Raw genomic sequence first — 12589 nt, forward strand, 5'->3', positions numbered from 1 at the left:
CCCTTTTTTCTCTCTCCCTCCCTCTCTCTCTTCTCTCTATCGTTCCGTTCCTGCTCCCAGCTGTTCCTATTCCCCTAATCATTATTTAGTCTTTCCACACCTGTTCCCTATCTTTTCCCCTGATTAGAGTCCCTATTTCTCCCCTTGTTTTCCGTTTCTGTCCTGTCGGATCCTTGTATATTGTTCACCGTGCTGTGTCTTTGTATCGCCCTGTCGTGTCGTGTTTCCCTCAGATGCTGCGTGGAGAGCAGGTGTCTGAGTCTGCTACGGTCAAGTGCCTTCCCGAGGCAACCTACAGTTTATGATCGAGTCTCCAGTCTGTTTTCGTCATTACGAGTGGAATTGTTTTTTATGCTTTATTTACCGCTCCGATTTGTCTAGGAGTATTGCAGATTTCCTTTACTGGATTAAAGACTCTGTTTTCGCCAAGTCGCTTTTGGGTCCTCATTCACCTGCATAACAACTACTTGACAAAAAATCTAAAATATTTGGTTTTAAATATACTTAAGTATTCAAAAGTAAAAGTACAAATAATTTCTAAGTACTTATATTAAGCAAACCAGACCCCACAATTTGTGATTATTATATTTATTTATTTACAGATAGCCAGGGGCACACTCCAACACTCAGACATCAGTTACAAATGAAGCATTTTTGTTTAGTCCAGCAGCAGAGATGACCAGGAATGTTCTCTTGATTAGTGTGTGAATCGGGCCATTTTCTTGTTTTGCTAAGCATTGAAAATGCAACAAGTACTTTTGGGTGTCAGGAAAAATGTATGGAATAAAAAGTGTATTCTTTTCTTTGGGAATGTAGTGAAGTAAAAGTACAGTAATGTACAGATACCCCAACAACTACTTAAGTAGTACTTTAAAGTATTTGTACTTAAGTACTTTACACCAATGCCCACTAGAAGGAAAGGAAAAAGGCTTTAAATAACAGCTCCATGGGCCATCAATTGGACTTGATTGGAACAGTCAGTCATATGATAGATCATGATGACGAGCGTTGTTTAAATTGGCAACAAGGGCACAGAACCAGAAACTACAATAGAGAGTTACATAAGAAACATGTCAAATTCCATTATTTATTTAAAATAACTGTAGCATAATATTTTATTCAGGCCTCTGCATTGCTGCAGCCAGTCACCAGGGCAACCCTTGCTTTACGAACAGAACAAGGAGAGTGATCATGAATTACTTATGCGACCTGGCAGAAATACATCAGGGATGTTGTTGAGGTGTTTGTATGGAGATAGCAAGAGCAAATTCATACAAATATAATTTACACTAGCTACATCGGTCTTTGTATGCAGGTTGCATGACTTATCTAGTTCACAACATAACAGGAGTCTGGCTACAGGTCATTATGTGCAAATGTGCCCAACCTATATTTTTATTAACCCATTCTACCTTCTTATGAACCCATTTTATCCTATTCCTTATGAACCCATTCTATCTCCTTATGGACCCATTCTATCTCCTTATGGACCCATTCTATCTCCTTATGAACCCATTCTATCTCCTCATGGACCCATTCTATCTCCTTATGGACTCATTCTATCTTACTCTTTATGAACCCATCCTATGTTCTTCCTTATAATAATAATATGAACCCATTCTATATCCTTAGGGAGCCCATTCTATCTCCTTATGGACTCATTCTCTCTCCTTGTGAACCCATTCTATCTTCTTCCTTATGAACCCATTCTATCATCTTTTGAACCCAGTCTATCTTCTTATGAACTCATTCTATCTTCTTCCTTATGAATTAATTCTATCTTCTTCCTTATGAACCCATTCTATCTCCTTATGAACCCATTCTATCTCCTTATGAACCCATTCTATCATCTTTTGAACCCAGTCTATCTTCTTATGAACTCATTCTATCTTCTTCCTTATGAATTAATTCTATCTTCTTCCTTATGAACCCATTCTATCTCCTTATGAACCCATTCTATCATCTTTTGAACCCAGTCTATCTTCTTATGAACTCATTCTATCTTCTTCCTTATGAATTAATTAATTCTATCTTCTTCCTTGTGAATTAATTCTATCTTCTTCCTTATGAACCCATTCTATCTTCCTTACGAACCCATCTTTGTGTCCAGGAATAGATTCAATAGTTCAAGTTTGAATTGAAATAAGAGGAAGCCGAAGAGAGGCCAGATTTAAAAATCTGAGTAAAATTTGAGTAATAGGAATTCCGTGAAATTCCTCACCATTTATATGGAATTATGTTTATTCTAACTCTGTCTATTCTATTCTTAACTCGGGTGTAATGTATAGACAACTCTGCTAAAAGTTTTAGGAATTTCAGGATTGCATGAAATTGTCAAATTTTTATTGATTTATTGACAGTAGGTTAGTATTTTATAATTAATATCCAATTATATTTACAAGAAAGTATGGACTGTTATACAATCCTTGTCTTGTAGCCCACCTTTTCCTTATCGTCTGCCCATCCACCATATTTCACACCTGTTCAATCGCCATCTAATATTTAGTTATGAGTCTTCCAGTAGAGGGCTGTTCGAGAGCATGCGCACAACCGCAGCGCGAGAACCCTATTCCTCCTGTCACAACATTGAGGGGCAAAACGACAGCCGTGTTGGTAAGGAATTCATAATTTCATACAACCGCTGGGTTACTGTACTTTGTTTTTAAAATATGACCAAGCACACACTATGGAAGAGCTGCATTTTGTAGGACGAAAACTATTCGAATGGCGTGTCGGGTTTTCCCATCGTTTTCAGATGTGTTGAGATGGCTATTCTCGCGCTAATCTCTCATGTTTTCTCCTATTAAGCAAACGACCATATAATATGCCCCTTCCGTCAACTACTGACCCACTAAATTAAGTAAAATCAACTATGTCTATGTATTCGTCAATTTATTGCTGAAACATTTTCCAAACTAGTGATACGAGATAGTGTAAACACAATGCGCAGCACGGCAGTCAAGCTAAGTGAAACTATAATTTTCTGACTGTTCTCGGAAATGTTTCCTCTGCACGTTAGCGTTTTTGGTAGCTACGTGATGAGTTGCATCTGTCCTTGTGCGAGGAGACATGTAAACAATGGTAAGAAGTTGTTTGATGAAGCTTCGCTACATTGTTTTTATTTCCTTGGCTTCAGAACTGTTTTCTCTTTCAAGCTGTTTTCTAGTTGGCTGGAGTTTCAGTTTCATCTTGGCACCTTACAAAGTGGTTTTGGCTCTAACATTTAGATTACCTCGACATTTTGTTTAACAACAATCGTTTTCTGTTTATTTGAACTGACCAGGTGTAGCCTATAAAGCTTCTCATATTTTGTTGATAAAACCTTAGGCCTAAATGGCAACTTGTTTCGTGTTTTCTAAATGTCACTGTAACACAAACTATCCAGAAAATGTAAAATATAAAATAATATCTGATTCTTAATGATTCAAATTGTGTTCTTATTCTAACAATCATTCACCCCTACTATTCAATGATTAGATACAAGTAGATGCACATTCATAATTTACTTGAAGAAAACTTAAGAAAATAAAAAGTAAATTGGGAATAAAATACACCTGTTGAGTAAAGAATGTAAGGGTTTGTTTGTATGACTGTAATGCAGTAAAATGTTACCACAGTCAAAATTCACTAAAGTAACAAAACAAGAATACATATTCCTAAACTAAAATAGCAGCAGACACACCCCCAGCACACACACCCCCAGAAGACCCAACCCTTTTTTCACAAACAAGGAAAAGGAAAAGGGGATTCCTAATCAGTGTGTAGTAAAGCATTTAACCCTTCTGAATCAGAGAGGTGCGGGGGCTGCCTTAAACAATGTATTGTTGCTTTATCAAACAGGGTTGTCCCCCTTTAGTTCTCTGGTCATTCAATTATTATTACTTAGTGAAACACAACTCGTTAGTCGTATTTCTAAGAAAATAGACCCTAATGTATAATATTTCATAGAGCCCTCAAACTCAACTGGACCTCTAAGCCAGTCCCACTGCATTTTTCCATTGTTCCCCTCTAATCATGGACTGATTTAAACCTGGAAAATCAGGTGGGTGCAATTAATTATCAGGTAGACCAGAAAACCAGCAGGCTCTGGACCTCGTAGGGTAGGAGTTGAATACCCCTGTTCTATATCATCACAGCAACAACATGGACTTGCTGCTGTTATATATTGAATTATATCTATTCAATACTTAATTTCCATTTGCTTTGAAGGTGACTGATGTTGTATCTTGTCTTGTGATTGTCAAAAAGTCAGATTAAAGGTTATATTGTTGAGGTGTTTATTTTGATGTCCGTGTCGGAAAGTAGTTCATATGCTTTCTGCTTTTCACGCCGCAATATAGCTGCCACATAACACTTCCTGTTGTTGCACACAGATAAAACATGAATAAAGTGTTTTGGCTTGAGAAGCCTCTTCAGTTTGTGTACCAGTGGAAGAACCTATTCAACGACAACAAATTGGCTAAACTGTGACTTTTATTGCCTCGGTTGAGTTTAGTAAATTATATCTTAACTGAAGACATGCGTGGAACCATATTCTAATCTACGCTGTGCCTTCAATATCTCTATTATAGAGAATGTTGCACTGGCTTGGTAAAGTCATTGCTAAGTTTTTACATTTGGCTTCTGCTGTCAAGTGAAGCCGGTATGTCATCTCACATTATAAGGAGATTGGTGGAGACCTGATATCATTGTCCCGAACTGTAAAGCGTCAGTTTGTAACTTGGACTTGGATGTGAACACGTCATGTGATATCATGACTGTAAGTCGCTTTGGATAAAAGCGTCTGCTAAATGGCATATATTATTATTATTATTATTATATGAGCGAAGGGAACACCCCCCCCCCCCCTTTCTGAATGGTAAATGCTTATTGCTGATGGATGAGGGGTTATTTGGAAACTGAGCGTATGTTTTATCTATTTTCATGAACACTTGATATCAGAAGTCAGCTATTCGTCTTTACAGTTGGCAAATTGTATAGTCTCCAGTCCGGTTAAGAGAGACATTTTGTACCGTCATTTTACATATCCTACTGACTGTAAAGCATTCAAAACAATGCTGTTACACTTCTCTTAAATTCTGCAGGTAAAATGCATTACGATGCAGTTATAATGCATTGTAAGACTTGTTTATCTATCCCTTTAAGTTTGACAGTGGATTCTATCATGCATATCATCTGCTGGCCTCGACTGGGAGACCCATGAGATGACTGAATGTTTTTGGTTTCCCCCTCTAAAAACGGAAAGAAATAATTATAAATAACAAACTAGCTTTATTTACAATTTAGTAACAATGTCTCACCCCATGTTCAAGAATGGCCCCTTTCTCGCTAATCTTACGTTATTTGAAAACCAAATCATCTCAAAATGTTTGTTTTTTTAAACAGTGATTTATTATTAATTTAGAACTATATAAATGCCCCCCTATTCTCACAGATATATTATTAACCCTGTTATTAGCAGGGCAATATAAACTAGGAAAAAAAAGAAACGTCTCTTTTTCAGGACCCTGTCTTTCAAAGATAATTAGTAAAAATCCAAATAACTTCACAGATCTTCATTGTAAAGGATTTAAACACTGTTTCCCATGCTTATTCAATGAACCATAAACAATTAATAAACATGTACCTGTGGAATGGTCGTTAAGACACTAACAGCTTACAGACGGTAGGCAATTAAGGTCACAGTTATGAAAACGTAGGACACTAAAGAGGCCTTTCTACTGACTCTGAAAAACACAAAATGAAAGATGCCCAGGGTCCCTGCTCATCTGCATGAACATGCCTTAGGCATGCTGCAAGGAGGCATGAGGACTGCAGATGTGGCCAGGGAAATAAATTGCAATATCCGTACTGTGAGACGCCTAAGACAGCACTACAGGGAGACAGGACAGACAGCTGATCGTCCTCGCAGTGGCAGACCACGTGTAACAACACCTGCACAGGATCGGTACATCCGAACATCACACCTGCGGGACAGGTACAGGATGGCAACAACAACTGCCCAAGTTAGACCAGGAACACACTATCCCTCCACCAGTGCTCAGACTGTTCGTAATACGCAGAGAGAGGCTGGACTGAGGGCATGTAGGCCTGTTGTAAGGCAGGTCCTCACCAGGCATCACCGGCAACAACATTGCCTATGGGCACAAACCCACCGTTGCTGGACCAGACAGGACTGGCAAAAAGTGCTATTCACTGAAGAGTTGCGGTTTTGTTTCACCAGGGGTAATGGTGGGATTCCCGTTTATCGTAGTGAATAGTGAATTACTATGGGAATAAATATCACTGAATTACAGAAATATTTGGACAAATTAGTCCAATGAAGGGAAACAAATGGTTTCTTACTGGAAAATACTCTTTCAAACACACACGGTCATGTTGTACTGCGCCAACATGGCTATTAGCAGGTAGCTGGACAATAGACTTGCCTAGAAGGAGGTTGGGGGAGAATTCTATAGTCAAATGTATTTGTAACTTCAGTTTAATCCACCAGAAAAGACAAATGAATAATACCACAAAAAGTATTTTTATGTTTCACATCCAATCGTGATGGGAGTCCCATAGGGTGGCGCACAATTGGCCCAGTGTTTCTCTCCTTCTAAAAACAGAAATAATTGTTTTGTTGTCCTTTACCAATATTATTTTGGCCTTTTCAAATGACAATCGCACACTTTAGTTTTTTTGAAAACGAAATAACCTAAAATATCGTTATATATTATCAAGTTGATGGCACAGTTGTATAGCCGGCACCTATATAAAGCTGAGTGACACACTCATTCATGGCTTTGGATCAAAATAAATAAGTACCAACATTCTTTCTGATAGTCTTTAATAAAGTAATGTTTTGGTTATCCTGACCTGGACACCATGTACAGTATTATAATAGCCCGTTATGGGCTATTAGCAGGACAATATACCTTTACCAACACCTCTCTGTATTTTGATACTTTGTGGATGGGGGCTCCGGAGTGGATGGGGGCTCCCGCAGTGCAAAATGCATTGTTGCAGGTGCAGGTTTGATACCCGTGCCGGCCGCCACCGGGAGACCCATGAGGTGGCTTTTGGTTTAATTTAGAATCCTCTATATGTAATTATTGGAGGAGAGTCATATTTTTAGATATACTGTAGGCCTAACGTAGGCGATATGATTCTCACTAGTGTTGAGTAATGTGCTGTTAAAAGTGGCGTAGCATATTGAAGTTAGAAGCAATAGGATTTGAAGCAAAAGCCTACAACTATTTTATCACTGTTTCTGTCATGTTTTGTCTTATTGTCTTGTCATTTTGCTTTTCCCTCTGTTCGTTTTCCCCCTGCTGGTCTTTTTCGGTTCGTTCCCCTTTTTTCTCTCTCCCTTCCTCTCTCTCTTCTCTCTATCGTTCCGTTCCTGCTCCCAGCTGTTCCTATTCCCCTAATCAATCATTTAGTCTTCCCACACCTGTTCCCTATCTTTTTCCCTGATTAGAGTCCCTATTTCTCCCCTTGTTTTCCGTTTCTGCCCTGTCGGATCCTTGTCTATTGTTCACCGTGCTGTGTCTGTGTATCGCCCTGTCGTGTCGTGTTTCCCTCAGATGCTGCGTGGTGAGCAGGTGTCTGAGTCTGCTACGTTCAAGTGCCTTCCCGAGGCAACCTGCAGTTCATGATCGAGTCTCCAGTCTGTTCTCGTCATTACGAGTGGAATTATGCTTTATGATTGTAGATTTACTTTACTGGATTAAAGACTCTGTTTTCGCCAAGTCGCTTTTGGGTCCTCATTCACCTGCATAACAGTTTCGCCCTGCTCTAAGAGAAGCATGGGGACTGGTCTTGATAAATCAATGAGATTTTTATTTTCATTTAATCTCAGTTTGGGTATTGGTTAGACTACAATTAGGGTGTAGAAATGTCATGCTCTTAGTATAACCTTTTATTTAACTAGGCAAGTCAGTTAAGAACATATTCTTATTTATAAGGACAACCTACTCCTTCCTCCCCGTCAGGGAATTGAACCCCGGTCTCCCGTGTGCCCGCACGACACAGGTATACTTTAGCTAAATAGCAAAGTACTGTAGCCTACCCCCGACCATCACATTGTACAGTGCCATATTTTCCGTTCCATTATTAATGGGAACCCAGAGGGTTTTTCTTTGAATATAAACACCATAGTAATAATCAGATTAAGCAAAATTTCTTAAAAATCAGTCCCATATACTATGTTCTTACAAAAAAAGGTTTTAAATGCTCTAGTACAGGCACTATTGAAGGCTATCAAATGCTTTTCAAAGATGCCCTTTGGTGGTCAAACTAGCACTAACTAGCATTAATGGTACCGGTGGTTCACACTTAAATAACGTGCCATAGAATTCTGCGGGCGCTGCAACTTTTAAAGGACAAAACACTCTGTACATTTTTGAGATGGCGCAAGTTGTCTATTGTTTTAGATTTCAATAGGAAGAAAGCAAGTCACAGATCGGGGGCACACTGCCATTTCAGCAACATGAAAGTCCATGCCTCAATCGGAAAGAAACACTGTCACTTTGAATTCTGCATATTGAATTCTGAATTCTGCATTCTGCATTCACTTATAACAACCAGTCATTACTAGTTATGTGACACAAGTTTATCGTTTCTGTCAAATCCCTGCGATATCTCTGTGATATTTATATATCAATGAAACGGGTAACTAAATACACTGTAGTTGTAAATGGGATTTTAAAACTGAAATAGAAAAACATTCTCTGGTTATGAATTAAACACTAAGGTATTATCTAAGAGAGTGACTGACTTTCAGTTTTAATGGCCTTAATGGTTATTTATCAATATGCAAAATGATAACAGAAGTTAGAAGTCAAGTTATATCAATTGATAAAAAATAAAATAAAAACAGCAGACATGTTGTAGGAATCTTGAAAATCTAGTAGCTCTTCTCTTGTCTCAAGCCACGAAACCTTGATGATTGGAAATATCACAGAAATTTGATGAATAAGAGCGACATGATGTATATGAATTGAATGTGTTTTTCATTCATGGATACCATGCTTTGTCAGATATCGGACCTGCTCATTATGGCTTGACATCGAATAGAGTTATTGCTGGTGTCTTAGTCAGTGTCAAGGCTGGTCTGACATCAAAAAAAGTTAGATGAGGTACAAACTGGTTTCAGGATAATTATTTTGAACATATTTATAGAGAGACAAATCTTGAGTGTAATTGTGCATATATATTATCTATTGTCATCATATATGCACTTTGACGGAGCCTATATGATAACATGGTGACATTTGTTGCCATTGTATGTCTAGGGCATTTTAAGCCCAACTTATTATTTTCTACAGTGCTATCAGCTTATGTGGCATTGACGAAGCAGATTGCTTAAAAAAAGAACTGTCTCTCGTTTCAATAGAATTTTAATGTGTTCGTGTTATGTTCTTCTCACCAGCTTCAGAGCTCCTATTGATCAAGCATACTTTGATTCAGGAGCCAGTTTACTAGACTTGAGGGTTGTATTGAGAGTGCCACCAGCATGCAATCTGGAAGCATTGTTTAGCTTTGAGAACAAATTGCCTTTTTCCCTTTGCAACAGAATAGGACAGGACGTACCCTGTAGTCATTCTTTGTTGGAAACCCAATTAGAGTTGGGCACGTTTTGTCACAACTTGTCGTTGTGCTAATCATCACTTGCCCAGCTTTTCCGATAGGCAATTCCCAATCCCAGTTTGCTGCATTTCCTTTAAGCTTGTTTATATGAAATGTGAACACCCAGGGCGTAATAAACATCCTCCGACTCACCATTACCCTCTATGCTCTCCAGCCTCTGTCCCCTTTTGTTGTGTTGAAGCAACGTGGGTATTTGCTAAGTCACGGAAAAATGTGTGAATTTGTGAAACCTCATGCTGTGTTTGGGGGAGTGTGTGGTCCCCTCAACATACCACATTGCTGCAACTAAAGCTGCAAAAACGCTTAGCCAAAGTTCCCTCATGCGTTAGTGTTTGTACACTGTCGTAGACAAAAACAACAACTGGGTTTACTGATAATCCTCAAATTGAAATGAAGGATGGAGCAGTTGGAGCCATAGGAGATATGTGTTTTAATCCTCAAATCGAAATGAAGGATGGAGCAGTTGGAGCCATAGGAGATATGTGTTTTAATCCTATAAAAATGAGTCAAAAATGGTTGTTCTGGTCTTCTTCCACTGCTTTAGACATTTTGTTCCTTGCATTGCAAATGGATAGTAATTACATTTTGAATGGGGAAAAGATGTGAGATAGAGGAATTTCCATAGGAGTTTATTGAAAAAAAGGTTTGACGCAACCCAACTGTGTCTAGTATGACGAGACGTGTAGTTGTATGAATTCCCCTTCCCTCGCCTTGATGAATCACTTTGAATTTTTCCCCCCATTTTTTGTTTGTTCTTCAGACCGTATGTAGTTACCAGGCTCCATTTGACACTTGACATCATCACATAATAATACCTGTATATGTGAATTCAGCCTGGGTTTTAATGTGCCAGCGATGACACTTCTCTGTCAGGTAAATAATAGAACAGAGAACAAGTGTTCCGTAACTCTCTATCTGTTGTGTTAATCCCCAAACTATCAGGTGTGGGTGTATTCTCAGATGGCACAGGAGATAATTGGGGATCCACCTGCAGCAGTCGTCACAACCCAGATGAATTTAGTGAGCAATTATAGATGTCTCAGAGATATGTCACCCTGATGGCAGCCTACGCAGAGGCCTTGGCCATCAGTCAGATTAGGACAGATTACAATTGGTCTTTTTTTTTTTTTTTTGTCCCGCGGGCGGTTGAATAGTGATTTTTGTTTTGCTCTTCATTGTCAGAGAACATAGAGAGAGACTGAGCCCAGCTGCTCTGACAAAGGGAGAGTTTAACTGTAGGTTGAAAATCTCTTATTGGCAACAAACGCCGTGCCTTCAAGCGCCAAGCCTTACCTCTGTTTTCGTAAAAAGGTGAGGGATGGGTCTGGAGAAATTGAACCACTCTAATTCATAGACAACGATATGGATGCAAGGACTGACCATCCATGATATAACATTTATAGTTTAATTATGTTTTGAGGCTACACAGTGTTTGTTTACATTTAGATTGTTTACAAATTGTTTACGACCGTTGAACTAGGCTCATGAGACATTTGCAAGTTATATTCTTTCAAAATAAATTATTTGTTCATTAATTTATCAGTTAAATGTATGTAGCAATTAAAGATTCTAGCTATAACAGGCAGAACATAAAATGTTCATAATGTTGTGAAGAGATCAGGAAATGTTGTGAAGAGATCAGGAAAGGTTGCGAAAGGACCGACTCAATTCCCTCCTTTTGCCAAGAATGCACCGAAAGAGTTGGCTCACCATGAGCATATGTCACTGCTGTCTATCTCTCTCTCTTCCTTTTCCCATCTCTACTGAACATGTTTGTGGAGTCTCCATTATAATGTGAATGGTGTTTTTATGCAGTGTTTATTGGATTCTCTTAGCGAGCTCTATTATTGTGAACACAAACAGGCTTGCCTCTGTGTGTCAGATATTTCAATTTCTTGTCATTCAAAAGCGACATAAAGGAGCCAGGCTCATGATGGAGATGTCTTGTACTGATTTATTGTGGAGGCGTGAAAATGGCAACCACTTTCAGTTCTAGAAAAAAACCTGTTGGATTTTTTTCAATTTAACATATAATGACTCCCTTTACTTTAAAAGCACGTAGTGGGTAAATAAGCACAATGTCCTGCAGCTGAGTACCATGTCATCCTCTGTCTCTTTCTCAGTTTAATTCAAAGGGCTTTATTGGCATGGGAAATGTGTTTTAGATTGCAAAAGCAAGTGAAATAAACAAAAGTGAGAAAAAAAGAGTGGACATGAATGGTAAACATTGCACTCTCAATGGTTTCAAAATTAAGACATTTTAATTTATTTATATATTTTTTAACCCTTTTTTTCCCTCCCCAATTTCGTGGTATCCAATTTGTTAGTCTTGTCTCATCGCTGCAACTCCCGTGCAGACTCGGGAGAGGCGAAGGTTGAGAGCCATGCGTCCTCCGAAACACAACCCAACCAAGCCGCACTGCTTCTCGACACAATGAACATGCATCCAACCTGGAAGCCAGCCGCACCAATGTGTCGGAGGAAACACCGTACACCTGGTGACCGTGTCAGCATGCACTGCGCCCGGCCTGCCACAAAAGTCGCTAGTGCGCGATGGGACAAGGATATCCCTGCCGACCAAACCCTCCCTAACCCGGACGATGCTGAGCCAATTGTGCGCCGCCCCATGGGCCTCCCGGTCGTGGCCGGCTGTGACAGAGCCTGGACTTGAACCCAGAATCTCTGGTGGCACTGCGATGCATTGCCTTAGACTTCTGCTAAACCCGGAGGCCTTGTGAAGACATTTTAAAGTTTTACATTATCAGCCTTCTGAAAATATTCCAACCCCTTGACTTTTTCCACATTTTGTTAGGTTACAGCATTATTGTAAAATGTATGAATTTTTTTTCTCAATCTACACACCATAATGACAAAGCAAAAACATGTCTTTAGAAATGTTTGCTAATTTATTACAAACAGAAATATCACATTTACATAAGTATTCAGACTCTTTACT

At 39.0% G+C, this 12589-nt stretch overlaps 1 protein-coding gene across 5 annotated transcripts in view; it reads left to right on the plus strand.

Annotated features, from left to right (window-relative positions):
• The first annotated feature begins 2488 nt into the window (after window positions 1-2488).
• Window positions 2489-12589, plus strand: part of LOC123991379 (lethal(3)malignant brain tumor-like protein 4) — a 123975-nt gene continuing 113874 nt past the window's right edge. For 4 of the 5 annotated variants that reach the window (XM_046292918.1, XM_046292919.1, XM_046292915.1 and 1 more), the window contains exon 1: window positions 2489-2613. The gene's annotated coding sequence lies outside the window, so the exon portion shown is untranslated. Of the gene's footprint in view, window positions 2614-3062; window positions 3082-12589 lie in introns of those variants that run through there. The other variant, XM_046292916.1, reaches the window with a different exon arrangement.

The sequence above is a fragment of the Oncorhynchus gorbuscha genome, linkage group LG12, assembly GCF_021184085.1.
Source record: "Oncorhynchus gorbuscha isolate QuinsamMale2020 ecotype Even-year linkage group LG12, OgorEven_v1.0, whole genome shotgun sequence".
Classification (NCBI taxonomy): domain Eukaryota; kingdom Metazoa; phylum Chordata; class Actinopteri; order Salmoniformes; family Salmonidae; genus Oncorhynchus; species Oncorhynchus gorbuscha.